The sequence below is a fragment of the Eretmochelys imbricata genome, chromosome 22, assembly GCF_965152235.1.
Source record: "Eretmochelys imbricata isolate rEreImb1 chromosome 22, rEreImb1.hap1, whole genome shotgun sequence".
Classification (NCBI taxonomy): domain Eukaryota; kingdom Metazoa; phylum Chordata; order Testudines; family Cheloniidae; genus Eretmochelys; species Eretmochelys imbricata.
The window spans coordinates 1,113,641-1,131,486 of record NC_135593.1 but is presented as its reverse complement, the minus strand read 5'-3'; the positions used below and the strand labels follow the sequence as shown (position 1 = coordinate 1,131,486).

General features: G+C 48.2%; 5 non-coding genes across 5 annotated transcripts; 4 read left to right on the top strand and 1 right to left on the bottom strand.

Moving 5' to 3' along the window:
* Positions 1-5,083: 5,083 nt before the first annotated feature.
* On the bottom strand, positions 5,084-5,155 carry TRNAQ-CUG (transfer RNA glutamine (anticodon CUG)). The gene has a single exon. It is a non-coding gene; the product is annotated as a tRNA-Gln (tRNA).
* A 4,741-nt stretch (positions 5,156-9,896) lies between these two features.
* Positions 9,897-9,970, top strand: TRNAT-AGU (transfer RNA threonine (anticodon AGU)). The gene has a single exon. It is a non-coding gene; the product is annotated as a tRNA-Thr (tRNA).
* A 1,395-nt stretch (positions 9,971-11,365) lies between these two features.
* On the top strand, positions 11,366-11,438 carry TRNAK-CUU (transfer RNA lysine (anticodon CUU)). Its single transcript has one exon. It is a non-coding gene; the product is annotated as a tRNA-Lys (tRNA).
* A 658-nt stretch (positions 11,439-12,096) lies between these two features.
* On the top strand, positions 12,097-12,169 carry TRNAK-UUU (transfer RNA lysine (anticodon UUU)). The gene has a single exon. It is a non-coding gene; the product is annotated as a tRNA-Lys (tRNA).
* Positions 12,170-17,517: 5,348 nt separating this feature from the next.
* TRNAF-GAA (transfer RNA phenylalanine (anticodon GAA)) lies at positions 17,518-17,593 on the top strand. The gene has a single exon. It is a non-coding gene; the product is annotated as a tRNA-Phe (tRNA).
* Positions 17,594-17,846: the final 253 nt, after the last annotated feature.

The following is a 17,846-nucleotide window of genomic DNA, read 5'->3' as shown; positions in this document are numbered from 1 at the left end:
TGATTAGTGGAGACTCAGAGTTCAGAGGTGCTTTCACATGAGTTCACCTCCCAGGTGAGGGGCAAAAAGGCACCTTGCTTGTTCCTCCAGCTGCTCACTGTTTGCTCTGGCCACTGTTGTTCGTTGTGCCACCGTTCACTCCATCGCTCTGTAACCAATAGCCCTGCGCCGTCACCTTCTGCTGCCACCTGCCACTGTGACCTCTGCGAGTTGGTCTCTTGAGGTTCCACCAGCTCTCAGTGATTTCAGCCGAGCTCTCAGTGCGGGAACCTCGCTGCTAGTGCAGACTGGGCCGTCTCTTCCACAGAAACACTGTCCCACTGCAGGTCTAAGCACTTAGACCTGATTCTCAGTGATTTCAGCTGTAGTGGTCACTTAACAGAACAAAGACTATCTATGGAGCCTAATCAGCTCTGTCTTTAAACAGTGGAGAGGGGCAGGTCAAACAGTACTTGTGACTCAGGCAGACCATGAAGCAAAACACCTGTCCCCATCCTCTCTCTCCATGCCCTCCATCAGCACAGGCTAAGTACAGTTCTACTGCCCTTTACTCACACAATAAGAACAACAACACTTCATTATCCCCTGCCCCCCGCATTCAAGTGATTTGTAACCCAACCCCAGCCAAAATCTATCACTTGGGCAACGCAGCTCTGTTTTCTGGATACCTCGGTAGATTAGGTGTGAATGTAAATACAGTCTGGTCCTGAAGCCTTTCCCCCAGCTCATCACTAGCTGTCAGGGAGAGCTCATTTAGACTTTGCTTACAAATCATCATTTGAAATGATTAGGTTGCCCAACATCACCGCTAAGAATGCACTGACATGGTCATCGTCAAGGTTCCCTCCCAACTCAGGACTCTAGGGTACAGATGTGGGGACCTGCATGAAAACCTCCTAAGCTTACTTTTACCAGCTTAGGTTAAACTTCCCCAAGGTACAAAATTATTTTACCCTTGGATTTCCTCTGCCACCACCAAACTTTATCTGGGTTTACTAGGAAACATGGTTTGGACACGTCTTTCCCCCCAAAATCCTCCCAACCCTTGCACCCACTTCCCGGGGAAGGTTTGGTAAAAATCCTCACCAATTTGCATAGGTGACCATAGACCCAAACCCTTGGATCTTAGAACAATGAAAAAGCATTCAGTTTTCTTACAAGAAGACTTTTAATAAAAGTAAAAAGAAATCACCTCTGTAAAATCAGGATGGTAGATACCTTACAGGGTAATTAGATTCAAACATAGAGAATCCCTCTAGGCAAAACCTTAAGTTACAAAAAAGACACACAGACCGGAATATTCATTCTATTCAGCACAGCTTATTTTCTCAGCCATTTAAAGAAATCATAATCTAACGCATAGCTAGCTCGATTACTTACTAAGTTCTAAGACTCCATTCCTGTTCTGTCTCTGGCAAAAGCATCACACAGACAGACACAGACCCTTTGTTTTTCTCCCTCCTCCCAGCTTTAGAAAGTCTCTTGTCTCCTCATTGGTCATTTAAGTCAGGTGCCAGCGAGGTTACCTTTAGCTTCTTAACCCTTTACAGGTGAGAGGATTTTTCCTCTGGCCAGGAGGGATTTTAAAGGGGTTTACCCTTCCCTTTATATTTATGACAGTCATAAAAAACAACAGCTGTATAAGGAAGCTAATCTATGTTCATACTTTCCAAATCTATTATAGTTTTTCAGATACATGTATTTTATTATACACATTATATGCTTTTAAAGTGTGTATTAATATTTCAATTTCAATTCAAATGTCCAAACAATCATTATATTGGCAACACAGCATGTAACTAATTCACAAACCTTGGGGATGGGAGGGTTGGGGAAATTCAGGGGGTGTAGGAAATCCCTGCCTGCGCTCCAAATGGGGGGCCTGAACCCCGCCCTACTCACCGCTTTCCAACTGGGGGGCCTGAGCGCTGCCCTCCTCACTGCACCCTCGAAGGGAAGCCAAGTGCTGGGTGAGCACTTAACACTGATGGGGCAATTCTTTCAGGCTCTCCAGGGAGCCCACATCACTCTGCTGTAGGAGGGAGCCCTCAATACGAAGCAAAAGCTCTCAGACAGGCCAGCCAGATCAGTACAGCCACGTGAAGGAAGAAACAGAGGCAAGGAGACAGAGCTTTCACCTCCACCACATAAGATGCAGCCAGCCATCTGGGAGGAACCTACTATATGCCCAGAGGCCTTTATTCCTCCAGCATGCGAGGACAGAGGGGATGTCAGGAAGTTTCCCCTTCAATCCCTCACACAAAAGGCCCTTCTTAGGAAAGGCAAAATCCTGAAGAGAAAAAGACACCCAGAAGGATGCCAAAGTGATAGATTTTTATTATCTTGGGGAATAGCTCAACACCTGACCAGGGACTTGAACCCTCAACCCTCAGATTAAATGTCTTATGCTCTACCAACTGAGCAAGCCAGGCTCAGAAAGAAAAAGGGCAAGTACATACAGAGGAGAATCTAGTCAAGAAAAAGAGAGCAGGAAACAATAGAGGAAACCTGCTGCTCTCTCTCTATCTCTTCCCAGCCCTTGCCCTGGTCTCCTCTTCCCTCCAGCACACTGAGGCATTTTGCCAGCACAATGCCCAAGTCAGCTCCACCCTCCCCAAACTCTAGAAGGCCCAGCTCATCAACCTGGCCACTCTTACAGCCTCCTCTCCAGCCCTGACCAATAGGGAGGAGGATTGAGTCTCCCTCCCTCAGGCCCACCCTTCAGCTTTCCTGGGTAAAGACCATCACCGCCAAAGTGACTTTGGGTCAGCAGGTCAAACAAGAGGGCTCCCTCCTAGGCCTTGCTGCATCCCAGCTGCAGGACTCAGAGTAAATCCAGCTCACATCCCTCCCTCTCTCTTCTCCTCTCCCCCTCCCCTTGGCTTTCTCAACACCTGGCCCCACAGCAAACGAGAGACCGGTGCTTTCTGGGCCTGCTCCTGCAGATGTAGGTTTCTATTCTGCTATTTAAGGACTCAGCAGGAGAAAGGGACCTTTCCAGGAAATGGCGACAGCTTCTGGGAGTCCATGCATGGCTTTGGACACCACAAGGAACCATTTGGCTCCTGGCACACAAAGCAATTTAAAAACCTGAGTGTCCAGATAGGAGCTCAAAGCTTAGACGAAGGGCCTGATGCTTGACCAACTGAGCTAGCCTGGCTTGCTGACAGGTTATATCCCTTTCACCACAAGAGCAAGTGGGCAGGCAAAAGAGAGGCAAAAAATGTCCCAGAAACCCCTCCTCTTTTTCTCCGCAGCCACTGCCTATCGGCAGGATTCCTCTTCCTCCTCCCTCTTCTGCCTCAATGCAACTAACTCTCTGCCCCTAGACAGCCAGCCCATCTGCTGCATCCCAACCCCCATGCCTAAGCCTCCCTGCCCAAGTCCTGCACCTGGCTCCATAGAATTAAGTCTCACATCTGGCTGGGAACTCCATTTCTTGTGCCCAGAGAGTCTCTGCCCCCTCCCTAGATGACCCGAGAAACACTGTGTCCGCCTTTTCTAAAGAAGTGCTTAGACTCCCTCATCATGTGGTCAGATGGATAAGGCATCTCCCTGTGGATCAGATGATTCAGGATTTGACTCTCCTTGTGGTTGTGCTTCCTTTGGTTCAAAGTCCTGCTTTCTTCAGGAATGGATCCTCTTCTTGGCTGCTCAGGCCAATGCTCTGGCTTCAGCTAGACCCCCGGGAAGGAGTTGGGTTTGGGCATCACAAGGGTTAGGGTGTGAGCCCAGGTGCTTCCAGTCTAGCCTTTGCCATTCCTGACTTGCCAAAGAAAAAGGACTGCAGCCTGGGATAGCGTGTAGAGCAGTTTCCCTCCTCCAAATGTGCGGCTGTCCCTGTGCTTGAGGGGGCTAAATAGCGCCTGGGGAGCCGGGTGTTTCTCTGCTTTCTCTGTTCACTGTGGTGGAAAATTAACCACTCGTTGTGTTTGGTTCAGAACAAGACTGAGGCCAGCTTTATTCAAGAATGCGCATACAGGGAGAGTCAGCCGGAGCTGCTCTAGCGTAAACAGAAAATACAGGAGTTTATGTAGCTGAAAACCACAATTTGTCAAGCGCACTTCCACCAATGGAGCTTTCCCTTATTTGGCATATAATGCGAGCCTTAACAGTAGTTTTGCCATATTTGGAATATAACAAAACAAGCTTTTCCTGTTATTGACAGGTTGTTCTTTTGCGGTTAACGGTCTTTCCTGATTTCTAGCTGTTAGGATTACATTTCTTAAGCTGTGCTGCTGCAATTGTCTCACAATGGAATTTTTCTTACTGTCTTCTTAGGCTTCATATACACAGTTAGCTTGACCAAAGTTTTGGGCCTACTTAGGTCTACCGTGTTTTTCCTCCACACCACCAGCTGGGGAAAAGCCTCTTGGGGAAAAATCTCCTGCTCCGCTGCAAAACTGAGCACCTTGAGTGGGAACAGTCAGAGGCCCCACCATGGGGGCTGGCCCTGCTTTCCTACCATCTTCTGATACTGGCTGCCAAGCGACAGCAGCTGCCCCACATGCTGGTCTGTGGGTGGCCTTCAGTGGGTATTTGGCATGCCAGGTGGCTGGGAGCAGACCGGCCAAGTGTCTTTGTGGCTGTCTGCTGGCCACACATAGGCATGGTCCTCCCCTCCTCTTGCCCCACCTTCGGTTCCTCTGTGGCTTTTAAGCCTTCCCTTGGAGCTGTCAGCACCAGCCTCCTCTGCTCTAGGTGCCCAGAGGAGGAAAGGTGTGCTGGGCTCCAGCCTGGGACTTTTCCTCCTTCCTGCGTAGCCCTGACTATGAAGCCTGGCCCTGCCACTCCTTTCTTCAAGCTCCATGTGGGCAAGAGGAAACGTGTGGCAGCAAGCACAAGGGCTAAACTTGTAGGCATTAGGTGAAGCAGCAAGAATCCCAACTACCAGGTCAAACAGCAGGACTTCAGGCATTGGCAGCTAGTTCAAGATCCCCAACCAACTGCAGCCATCCCGACCAAAGACCTGGACCAAGTGGGCATGAGTCACCCAGCAGGAGAGAAACAACTCGCTCTTGTACAAGTGGAGACAGGGAAGGTGAGCAGTGCAAGCTCCAGGGCTTTACCCGAAACCAACACGAGGTCCTACTGAGATTTGAACTCAGATTTTAGGATTCAGAGTCCTGAGTGCTGACCATTACACCATGGGACCAGTTTATACTGCTTTTGCTGGAGGTCGGTGACCCTCATGGGGCTGGCTTGTATAAGGGGGCTGTTGGCCCCATATTAAATCTTAGTGAGGTTTTTTTGGTAGGCTAGTTCCCAGTACCAATAGAAGGGGGAACGGTCAATGGGAAATCAGGACCCTGAGACTGACAGTCACCAGAGGCAATGCAGAGAGGCCAAAGCTCCAAGTTAGCCAGACTGACAGGCCAGGCAGTCTAATGAGGGAGTCACCAGGCCAGGGGGTCCCATCCTCCATGTGAGCTGGAACTACCTGGGCGAGAGTGGGGCCGAGCTAAGGTGGGAGCAGGAGCCCAAGAAGAGCCGGGGAGCAGAGGTGCACAGGAGTAGTGCCAAAAACTGCTACCTATAGGAATTTGCTACCTGTAGCAGTTTCTGATACCTGACATTGTTCTTATTTGCTGACTTGTCCTAATTTGCTAAAACTTGACAGTGGCATGGGATGGAAGCATAAAGTCTTCGGCCTCCAAACGACCCTGCCTGGTGTATGTCTGTATCTATTACCTCTTCATACAGGGTTGCAAAATATAGAGTGAGGTCATTTAAACATCATTTATTTTGCAGCTTCATTTACTGTGCTAACAATGGAGCATCCTGACACTGATACTTCTGCCCAAGTGACCTGTGGGTTGGATTCAGTTTAGTGGGACGCGGGACACGTGGAGGATAATTTAAACTCTTAATTTCCTTAGGGTTTCCCTTCAACATACTGTAAGGAGGGTGCAATCTCTTTATTTATTACAATAGTACAAGGAAGTCAGTCACACAAGTGACACAGTGACCGTTGCGAGTCTATGCTGACGTAACGAGAGTTAACATAGGCTTGTAGTGTAGCTATGGCCTTAGGTCTATGAAATGTTTGGGTGAGGTAACAGGAAAAGGATGAGGGGAGACCAAGATCCATTCAGGTGTTTAGGCTCCAGCTTTTGTGGAAGTGGCCTTACTGCACCCTAAAGGCTCAGGAACAAAGAGGCCCATAAGAACGAAATATCATGACTTTATTCACATTTCTTGACTTCCGGGTGTATAATTCCTGGTTTTAGATTCTTGTGGTTGTCAAGCCCTCTTGGGGTTGTAAATATGTGTTTGTTATGTTTTGAAGGTCAAAGCAATAAATGAGTTCAACAAAGAATTAGATCAGTTCCTCCAGATAAGTGCATCAGCTATTAGCAAGATAATCAGGGATGCTTCCCCATGTTCTCTGTGTCCCTAAACCTCTGACCACCAGATGCTGGGAGTGGACAATGGGATGGTTCACTCACTGATTGAGTTCTGCTCATTTTCTCAGAAGCACCTGGCACTGGCTGCTGCCAGAAGACAGGATACTGGACTACACAAACTATTGGTCTGATCCGCTATGGGAGTTCTGTTATTCAGTGAAAATTGTCCCTTTAACTCTCCAGCCTGGGCTGTCTCTTACGATGCTGTGCTAGTGACAAGCAGCAAAACTCCTCCAGGAGCTGCGATCACTCAGCCAACAACATGCAGTGATACACCCAACCTAGTTGCATGAATGTTCTGTAAGCCACTCATGAATTACATGGAGAGAGACACCAGCATATCTCCCCAGCCCTCAGCCTTGCACCTCAGAAATGTACTGTCTTCCACTGCTCAAGAAAGTCTCTTGAACTGTGCAAGCTCATTAATTAGTTCACCACTTCCTCCAAAGAAAGTGGCCATATGCCAGACTTTATAATCTGAGCAACTCTCCCAAGCTCTTTGGACACTCACTAGTAAATTGCATAATGACAGGTTTCAGAGTAACAGCCGTGTTAGTCTGTATTCGCAAAAAGAAAAGGAGGACTTGTGGCACCTTAGAGACTAACCAATTTATTTGAGCATAAGCTTTCGTGAGCTACAGCTCACTTCATCGGATGCATACTGTGGAAAGTGTAGAAGATCTTTTATACACACAAAGCATGAAAAAATACCTCCCCCCACCCCACTCTCCTGCTGGCAATAGCTTATCTAAAGTGATCACTCTCCTTACAATGTGTATGATAATCAAGTTGGGAGTGGCTAAGTCATTATGCAAGGTAACCTATTTCCCCTTGTTTTTCCTAACTCCCGCCCCCCCCCCCCCCGACGTTCTTGTTAAACCCTGGATTTGTGCTGGAAATGGCCCACCTTGATTATCATACACATTGTAAGGAGAGTGGTCACTTTAGATAAGCTATTACCAGCAGGAGAGTGGGGTGGGGGGAGGTATTTTTTCATGCTTTGTGTGTATAAAAGATCTTCTACACTTTCCACAGTATGCATCCGATGCAGTGAGCTGTAGCTCACGAAAGCTTATGCTCAAATAAATTGGTTAGTCTCTAAGGTGCCACAAGTACTCCTTTTCTTTTCACTAGTAAATATAAAACATTAAAGTAAGTCTATTAACTACAGAAAGATAGATTTGAAGTGATTAGAGGTTTTAGGCGCAGAGGTCAAAGTTGGTTACATAACAAATAAAAATGGGATCAAAGTCTAAATTCTAACTTGAACAGACTAAGCAAGAATTATATCAAATAACTTTTGTCACCCCACTGGATGTTCCAGGCAGTTTTGAGTTCTTACACAGGCTGAATTCCCTCTCAGCCTCGGACCAATCTCCCCAGTTCAATGTCTTTGTCTTCTGGACGATCTTCCAGGTGTTGAGATGGGGGAGGTGTGACGTTATTGACATGAACTGGGATTGTATAGATCATTGTTGCAACCAAAGTCCTGTAGTGGCACCAAATCTTGTATAAAGGGGGTCTAATAAGGTGTCTAAGACAAGGTTATGGTTTGCTGGTTATAATTATGCTATCTGTATATGTGTATCATTTTTGTATTTGAAGTTATCAATATTGGCTCTATACTGTCTGTATTTCAAACTATTGTGCTATGCTTCTGAGTGACACCCCAGACAAGTTGGTGTCAGCTGTGCGTAGGCTGCTGGATGGCCTATTAAGGACCATCAGCTACACAACTGACCCATTGAGAGAAGGCAAATACATCTTGTGACTCAGCAAAGTATGCAGGGACTTGCCCATGTGACGCCAAACTCTATTTTGCTGTAATTTTCCACAGTGAGAACAAAGCGGGGATCTTACACCTGGAAAAGAATATAAAAGGCTGATGCCTCATCTCCATCTTGTCTTCAATCCTGCTCCCTGCCTCTGGAGGGACTTTGCTACAAACGGGAGCCCTCCACATCCCAGCTGGGGATGTTCTCCAGAGACTTGATTTGAACCTGCAATTTGTTCTATCACTGCTGTAAGTCTGAAGGAAGAACTCTGCCATGACTGTGTGTCATTGATTCCATTTAACCACTTCTAGCTCTCGTCTGTATCTTTTTTCCTTTTATGAATAAACCTTTAGATTTTAGATTCTAAAGGATTGGCAACAGCGTGATTTGTGGGTATGATCTGATTTGTATATTGACCTGGATCTGGGGCTTGGTCCTTTGGGATCAGGAGAACCAGCATTGTTACCAGAGATAAGAGGCCATTTGGTGGTATCATCAACCCTCATTTATATTTTCTCTTCAGATGCTAGAAAGACCCTTGCTGGGACATGGAGGTTAGGTAGCCCCCATTGTGTACCGTGCCCTCGCTGAGAAGTCTCTGGGAGCATGGATTCTTCTTGATGGGCCACCAACACACGTCTTGTTGGTCCTGATGTCGGCAGCTCCTTTGTTGATACTGAAAAGCTAGATGCGGGCCTTTGCCATTTACCCCACATTTCAGGAATGAACAGATAGCAATACATGATAACTTCACATACAATAAAAAAAAAGGAGTACTTGTGGCACCTTAGAGACTAACCAATTTATTTGAGCATAAGCTTTCATGAGCTACAGCTCACTTCATCGGATGCATACTGTAGAAAATACAGAAGATGTTTTTGTACATACAAACCATGAAAAAATGGGTGTTTACATACATTGTATCACATACAATAATAGCACATACAATCCAACAGGATAGTGATGTTCAATGGACCAAGACTTTTTAAACCATACCTAACAAAGCATGCTTTCTTCAAAACATATCATAATCATAGCACAGCTGTGAATATGGGGGTCCAGGGTGCTACTTTGAAGTCCAGAGCGTCACATTCTGCCAAAGCCTTTTTCCGCTAGCAGGGACCTCTCTGTGCCCAGAGCTCCTAATAGCTGCATGTCTGGAGGCAGTGGAGAACTCTGGTTTGGCATCTCTTTCTCAGTGAGCATCAGCAGTGGCTCTTGAAAGGCCTCCAGAGAGTGACCTTTCAGAAGAGCTCACTGAAGAGCCTTTCTAGGAACCAGGAGCTCCTGGCTTGACCTGTCAGACTTTCCTTGCTGAGATGACTGTATCTGTCGGGCTGCCTTTTTGGTATCTCTTTCTTCTAACCAGTAAAGACCTTCCTGGGCATTCCTTTAAATGCTTGTTCAAGACAGAGAGAGGCTTCCTTGTGGCTAAGTCTTGGAATGCGGCAAATGACAAGTCTGGAGCTGATGAAAAGGTTACTGTCACTCAGAGTCAAGCCGAGGTTGCTATGACCACAATGCAGCACTATACGAACACAGCTGCTAGCAGGAAAAGAGTGCCTTAGAAACCCTCTCTCCCCTCAGATGTGGCTTTCTGTGCGCAGAGAGCCAGGCAGCTTGATGTCGGCAGGCCTTGCAGAAAACTATTTGGAATTTGGATGTGTTGCCTTGGAGCATCAAGTGGAGCAGTTGCCTATTGCTTCCAGTGGCAGGCACCATGGCTAAGCTGGCTAACGCGCCTGTCTAGTAAACAGGAGATCCTGGGTTCAACTCCCAGTGGTGCCTTACTGCATATCTTTTGTCTCCTCTGCTCAGAGTTTGCAATGTCTTTCTAGGAAACGGAAGAGACCTGTGTCAGCAATCCAAGAAATTACTTGATAAGGAAAAGGCTTCTTTTCAGAGGAAAGTTGGAAAGAATCAAATCACCAGCCTGGAGCTGATGAAAAGGCAAATACGTTAGCAAGGAGGTTGCCTCGGCTGTAACTCCTGTGACAGGAGAGCCTGTGTCTTTTGTCTTTTTGTTAATTAAAATATCGGATCCAGCAGAAAACCCCGTTATACAAAGCAAAATGAAATCACCGACACAAAGCCATTGGAAATACCAAAAAAGGAATAATGCAGTCGCGAGTAACGCAGGGTTTCCAGGCCAGTCCTGTGCACTGAGCACCCACTAAGGGCCCTGGGTGCTTAGCAGAAACCCGGAGGAACTGATACCGGGCCTGAACATGAAACTCAACTGCTCCCAGTTGCTGCTGGAAAGCCCCATCCTGCCTAGAGAGAAAGACCAGCAGGAGGGAATCAAGGCTCGTCCTGGTCCCAGAGCCCACTCCACACCCGCCTCCACTCTGCTAGTCACTAATGTTTTTTTCCACCCACAGTCAGCCAGTTAACAGCCACATAAATCCGGTTAGCCACTGCTGCAGGGAACTGCCTTCATCGCTGAAGATGCTCCTGACAGCGGCTCTGCCAAAGGTGGTACATTGCTATGGCATCGATCAGGCGCAGTGTGTCCCGTGACACCCGCCCACTATACGGCGGCCCCTGCTGAGCTTGTCCTTGCTGCAGCTGGTTCTGCTGGCACCCTGTGGCTTGCCCTCCTTGATCCAGGAACAAGCCTCAGGCGAACTGCAAATAATCCTGTCCAACCAAGTCTGGCATCCGCCATCACGTAGCCAGAAGTCCCCACACCTCCTGGGTAAAAAAACAAGCCACCAGAAAGTGGTCTATAGTTTCAAGTGGTGCCAGAAACTGACACAGCACCTGGGGGCAACCTTTGCTCTGCATGCCGGCCGTGCACATTGGCATGGACGGACAGTTTCCCATGAATGATGAGCCACCACAGGTCTCGGTACTTAACAGGCACCCGGGCCATGTGCAGATACTTCAATGCTCCCGTCAGTAAGTTCCCAGCGAGATGTGAGACTTAATTCTATGGAGCCACGTGCAGGACTTGGGTTGGGAGGCTTAGGCCTGGGGGATTGGGATGCAGCGGATGGGCGGGCTGGCTGTCTAGGTGCAGAGATTTAGTCGCACTGAGGCACAGGAGGGAGGAGGAGGAGGAATCCTGCTGAAAGGCAGTGGCTGCGGAAAAAAAGAGGAGGGGTTCCTGGGACATTTTTTTGCCTCCCTTTTGCCTGCTGGCTTACTTCTTGTGGTGAAAGGGATCAACCCTGTCAGCAAGCCTGGATAGCTCAGGTGGTAGAGCATCAGGCTCTTAATCTGAGGGTCCAGGATTCAAGCCCCTGTCCAGGCACTCAGCTTTTAAGTTGCCTTGTGTGCCAGGAGCCAAATGGTTCCTTGTGGTGTCCAGAGCCAGACAGGGATTCCCAGAAGCTGTGGCCATTTCCTGGAAAGGTCCCTTTCTCCTGCTGAGTCCTTGAGAAGCAGGATAGAAGCCCACATCTGCAGGAGCAGGCCCAGAAAACACCAGTCTCTGGTTTGCTGTGGGGCCAGGTGTTGAGAAAGCCAAGGGGAGGGGGAGAGGAGAAGAGAGAGGGAGGGATGTGAGCTGGATTTACTCTGAGTCCTGCAGCTGGGCTGCAGCAAGGCCTAGGAGGCAGCTCTCTTGGTTGACCTGCTGGCCCAAAGTCACTTTGGCGGTGTTGGTCTTTACCCAGGAATGCTGAAGGGTGGGCCTGAGGGAGGGAGACTCAATCCTCCTCCCTAATGGTCAGGGCTGGAGAGGAGGCTGTAAGAGTGGCCAGGTTGATGAGCTGGGCCTTCTAGAGTTTGGGGAGGGTGGAGTTGACTTGGGCATTGTGCTGGCAAAATGCCTCAGGGTGCTGGAGGGAGGAGGAGACCAGGGCTAGGGCTGGGCAGATATAGAGAGAGTAGCAGGTTTCCTCTATTGTTTCCTGCTCTCTTTTCTTGACAGTTTCTCCTCTGTATGAACTTGCTCTTTTTCTTCATAAGCCTGGCGAGCTCAGTTGGTAAAGCGTCAGACTTTTAATCTGAGGGTTGAGGGTTCAAGTCCCTGGTCAGGTGTTGAGCTATTCCCCAAGATCAGAAAAGTCTCTCTCTCTGGCATCCTTCTTGATGTTTTTTTCTCTTTTGCTCTTCAGAATTTTGCCTTTCCTAAGAAGAGCCTTTTGTGTGTGAGATTGAAGGGGAAACTTCCTGACATCCCTTCTGTCCTCGCATGCTGGAGGAATAAAGGCCTCTGGGCATATAGCAGGTTCCTCCCAGATGGCTGGCTGCATCTTACGTGGTGGAGGTGAAAGCTCTGTCACCTTGCCTCTGTTTCTGCCTTCATGTGTCTGTGCTGATCTGGCTATGGTGGGGAATGTTTGGAGGTTTTGCTTCATATTGAGAGCTCCCTGGAGAGCCTGAAAGCATTGCCCCGCCAGCGTTAGGTGCTCACCCAGCACTTGGCTTCCCTTCGAGGGAGCGGTGAGGATGGCAAGGTTCAGGCTCCCCAGTTGGAGAGGGGTGCAGGCAAGGATTTCCCTACACCTCTCCTGAATTTCCCCAACCCCACCTCCCTGTCCAGGTTTGTGAACTCATTACGTAGAGTATTGCCAATGTAGTGATTGTTTGGACTTTTGAATTGAAATTGAAATATTAATACACACTTTAAAGGCATATAAAGTGTATGATAAAATAGGTGTATTTGAAAAAGTATAATAGATTTGGAAAGTATGAACATAGACTAGCTTCCTTATAGAGCTGTTGTTTTTTATGACCATGTCAGTGCATTCATGTCAGTGATGTTAGCCAACCTAATAATTTCAAATGATGATTTGTAAGCAAAGTCTAAATGAGCTCTCCCAGACAGCTAGTGATGAGCTGGGGGCTGTGGGGAAAGGCTTCAGGACCAGATTGTATTTACATTCACACCTAATCTAGCTAGGTATCCAGCAAACAGAGCTGCATTGCCCAAGTGATAGATTTTGGCTGGGGTTGGGTTACAAACCACTTGAATGCAGGGGAGCAGGGGGTAATGAAATGTTGTTGTTATTACTGTACGAGTAAAGGGCAGCAGAACAGTAGAACATTAGCCTGTGCTGATGTTATACAGACAAAACTACACAGGATCGTTTCAGGGAACAAGACAAGTTGTCACGTTTATTATAACACAATTTGATTTATGACCAATAACTAATATCTAATACCTATGTATACACACACACACACACATCAAATGTTCTGCAGCTGGTAGATAGTTACCAGTCCTGAACATAGCTTGAGCTCGTGGCTTGATTTCACAGCTTGGGATCGTAGCTCGTGGTGGCTAACTGGCCAGGAAAGCCGGGCACGAAGTCTTCCATCTCACCCATCCTTTTAATCATTTTTTAGTTTGAATCCAGAATCTATAGGTCTTGCTTTATCACGCTGCCTCTGGGTTCGGTGTGATTGATCACCTGTCAATTGCAGATGTGACTTTCAGCCTAGGACCTGGCTTTGATCTTCCTTCTATTGTACCTTTGTTCTTTTCTTTGTAGGGTGGGCTCTTTTTACTTTGTTAGGGCTGTTCCCTGCATCTTCAGCCCTTGGTATTTGAACTTTATTTCATCAGGACAGGCTGGGGTGGAGGTTGATTCCATCATCCATCCATACCTCATTCACACATCTAAACTACACTAATAAGATTGCAGCACGGTTTTGCAAAAATGAAGGTCACAGCAAGCTTTTTCAAAATGGAGTGAACATTTTAAAATGGAGTTTGGGACAAGTTAAAATGGAGTTTGAGTTACAATATGGACAAGTGTAAGGAATGGCAAACAGTGAACAAACGTTACATTATTGACAAGTATAATGAATGACAAACAGTGAGCAGAAGTTACAACGTTGAAACAGTGTAAATTTCAGGGATTTAAGCAGCAATTGGATTGAAAGTGAAATTTACAAAGGCAGTGGCCTGAACAGCTGTGGCTCTTAACAAGCAGCTTAATTGTCAGTCAGTTATTGGGGTACCCAGTTTTATGAATGAATGAAGTTTCATTAATAAAACTTTACTTATGAAGTTATAGGAATAAATTGAACAATTACAAACAATTTCATTTATCAGGTCTACATTGTCCCCCTTTGACCCTTCAATCCCGGGGTATTGAATGGGTCACACTTTATGTAATTGTTTCAAGGCTATATATTGTGAAGCAATGTGAGCCTGTGGTTTCAGCTTAAAATACAGTCTTTTCATCCAGCAGCACATGCCACACATTACAATTAACATAGAATCTCAGGGTTGGAAGGGCCCTCAGGAGGTCATCTAGTCCAACCCCCTGCTCAAAGCAGGACCAATCCCCAATTTTTGCCCTAGATCCCTAAATGGCCCCCTCAAAGATTGAACTCACAACCCTGGGTTTACAGGCCAATGCTCAAACCACTGAGCTATCCCTCCCGCCAAACAGGGAGCTTCTCAGGATAAAGAAAACAATTGGGTATAACATAATTTTTAAAGTTGAAGACTAAGAGGCGTCCCATCCTTTAAAAATATCACACCAATGGTGCGTCATGATTTGTTCTGCTTGTGCGGACACTCTTAATATTTCAAATCCCTGAAGTAAAATAGCCAAACTGCGTGTCTGAACCTGGGTCCGTGTGGTTTCAGTCAGTTGGCTAATTTGTTCATTTCTCTTCATTAGTTCATACAAGCTTGTCCAATTGACCCCCAAAGAGAAATTAAAGTCTTGAATATTACTGGTATCCAGTGTGTTAGTTCTTTTATCCTCATGAGTTGGGAAGTAAAGCGTTAAGTTGGGCGTTTTTAACATAGTTATATTACACATACACTGTTCTACTGGCGGTTCTGAGATGTATTTATCTTGCCACACAAGCTCCTCTAATCCAATGGCACAGAGACAACTTTTTCTATCAAAAGACACTTTTGGGGTACTGTTATCTACTTCATCCCAGGAACAGGTTGCCAGACTTTTATGTTTTAAGGAGCAGGGCTCTTCTAATTTTGGTAAGGTAGGACATACCCATTGTTGTGCAGTCCACCTTGTACACAAGCAATGGTCTATGATTTCAGTGCTGCCCAGTGGGAGGCCGCACCCCAATCCCCATGCCTGAGCCCCCTCCCAAAGCAAGCACCCCCTACCCCCTCCTGCACTCCAAACCCCAGCCCTGAGCTGCCTTCCAGAGCCAACACCCCATAACCCCTTCTATACCCCAAACCCCCTCCTGCACCCCAAGCACCAGCCCTGACCCCTCTCCCAGAGCTAGCACCCTGTACCCCCTCCTGCACCCCAACTCTCTGCCCCAGCCCAGAGCTCCCTCTCACACTGTGAACCCCTCAGCCCTAGCCCAGAGCAAGCCCCCCATCCCAAACCCCAACGCCTTGCCCCAGCCCAGTGAAAGTGAGTGAGGGTGGGGGAAAGTGAGCAATGGGGGGGGATGGAATGAGTGGGGCAGGACTTTTCAGAAGGGGCAGGGTCTCGGGGAAGGGGCGGCGTAGATCTTGAATTATCCTTAGATTCAAAAAGTGATCTTGGGCATAAAAAGGTTGGAGATCACTGCTGTAGGCTCTTTGCAGATAACTTGAAAGTTCTCTGACAGGAGCACTGTACCTAATTCATGTCTAGAGAAAGAGAAAAATATACACAAACACCAATTAAAGCCATATTTTAAGTTTGTGTAAATTTAGAATAATCAGGTGATAATACAGAAAGATATTCCTAATCCCAAGACTTGAGGTCTCATCTGAACATGAGAATGGCCAGACTGGGTCAGACCAGTGGTCTATCTAGCCCAGTGTCCTGTCTTCTGTCAATAGCCAATGCCAGGTGCTTCAGAGAGAATGACCAGAACAGGCAGCCATGGAGTGACCCATCCCCGGTCATCCAGTCCGAGCTCCTGGCAAACAATGGCTAGGGACACTCACAGCATTGGGTTGCAGCCCTACCCATCCTGGCTAATAGCCATGGATGGACTTATCCTCCATGAACTGATCTAGTTCTTTTTTAGCCCTCTTATACTTTTGGCCTTCACAACATCCCAGGGCAACCAGTTCCACAGGGAGACTGTGCCATGTGTGAATTAGTACTTCCTTTTGTTCATTTGTTTTAAACCTGCTACCTTTGGGGGGCCCCTTGGCAGCTGTCCCAATCACTGTACCCTAGGGACAGCTGTGTGTGCGTGTCATGCGGGGGGACGGGGGTGCTAGGCCAGCCCGGGGAGGGTGGGGCTAGGATGCGGGGGGGGGGAGGTCAGGCTGGCCCAAGGGGCCTAGCTGGGGGCTGACATTGGCAGCGGGAGTCAGACCCACAGTCACCGGTGAGAAATGGTATCAGCGACCCCAGCTCCCACCATCTCCCGGCAGAGGGAGCAGAAGGTGGAATGAGGTGGAGCAGGGGCTGGAAGAGTTGGGGTGCGGGTTTGGGGGAAGGGGAGAGTGGGGGCGGGGTCCAGAGCAGAAGTGGAGGGATTAGTCCCAGGCCCCACACCCCCCTAGGGATGCCCCTGAAGGGAAGTTCTGACTATTACAGTGACAATAAAACTGACCAGCATTGTGGGGGAGACTGAAGGAGATCCACACTCATCAGGTCTCTTCTCTCCCCCAGGGTGAGCCAGACACTGCTCTCTCCTGGCTCTCATTCTAGCAGCTGGATGCCAAGGAGCTATTTCCCCCCAAGAAGTGCATTGAGTTCCCCTGTGGTGCTGAGGTGGCTAGCGCTGCTGCTGGCTAAGGGGGCTGTCAGGTGGGGGTTGATGTGTGCATAGACTCTCAGCTGCCAAGCAGGAGGGGACACTTGGGACTCGATCAGACTGGCTCAGTGAAGACGGGGTGTTGACAGACCAATACAGATGCTCTCCAGAGTATGGAGCAGCTTCCCCCCATGCAGCCAGGCAACGAGCATTTCCCACAATGAACCTGGAGCTGAGAGGGAGGCGGCAGCTGCTGTTCCCGCTCCTCAGGGAAAGGCCTGTCACCCAACAGACACTTGTTACTCAGCCACTGCTAAGGGCTTCGGGTTCCTCTGGTGGGAGTGTGGAGAAGCCATTCATTTTCCTGTTCACACTCCTCTGTGATGTGAAAACTGGGGAGGGGAAGCAGAAGCCCCACTTCCCTCCCAGAATGACGTCCAGTGGGAAAGCCAGGACAACAGGGAGGGGTGGAAAGTGATGGCCAGACTCTTGCCACCAGGGTCTAGTCTAGCTCAGGGTCCAGCTCAACTTCCTCCCTGCACCACTGGCCCCCAATCTCCTTCCACCACCAGGTCAACCCTGGAACTCAGGCAGGAACGGGGTGAGGCAGCAAGTCAAGCTGAGCAAGGCAGGCAAAAGAGAGTCTTGCCTTCGTGGGCCACTCACAAGGATGCCCTTTTTGTGTGCCATGGCTGACAAAACATCCCGGACAGAGAAGCAGCAGGGCAAAAGACAGCCATATAGTTCCCAAAGTAGCTCAGTTGGGAGAGTGTTAGACTGAAGATCTAAAGGTCTCTGGTTTGATCCCAGGCTTTAGCAGGCCCTTTCCTCCTCCTTTGTGCAGGGGTGGCTTGTCCTCTAGGAGCACAGTGGCACCTTTACCTGAGGTGAGTCCCTGATTTTGAGCTCCCAAGCAGGACAACAGAGCGTGGGTTTCTGTCCCTAGTTGGCCCACCTGACCTTTAACAATGAGAGACAGGAGCCGTCTTTCCAACACACTTATTGGTCAACCCAATATGGCGGGAAGAGAGTGAGGCATGGCCATCGGAGATGGTGCCAGAAAGGGTGCTGG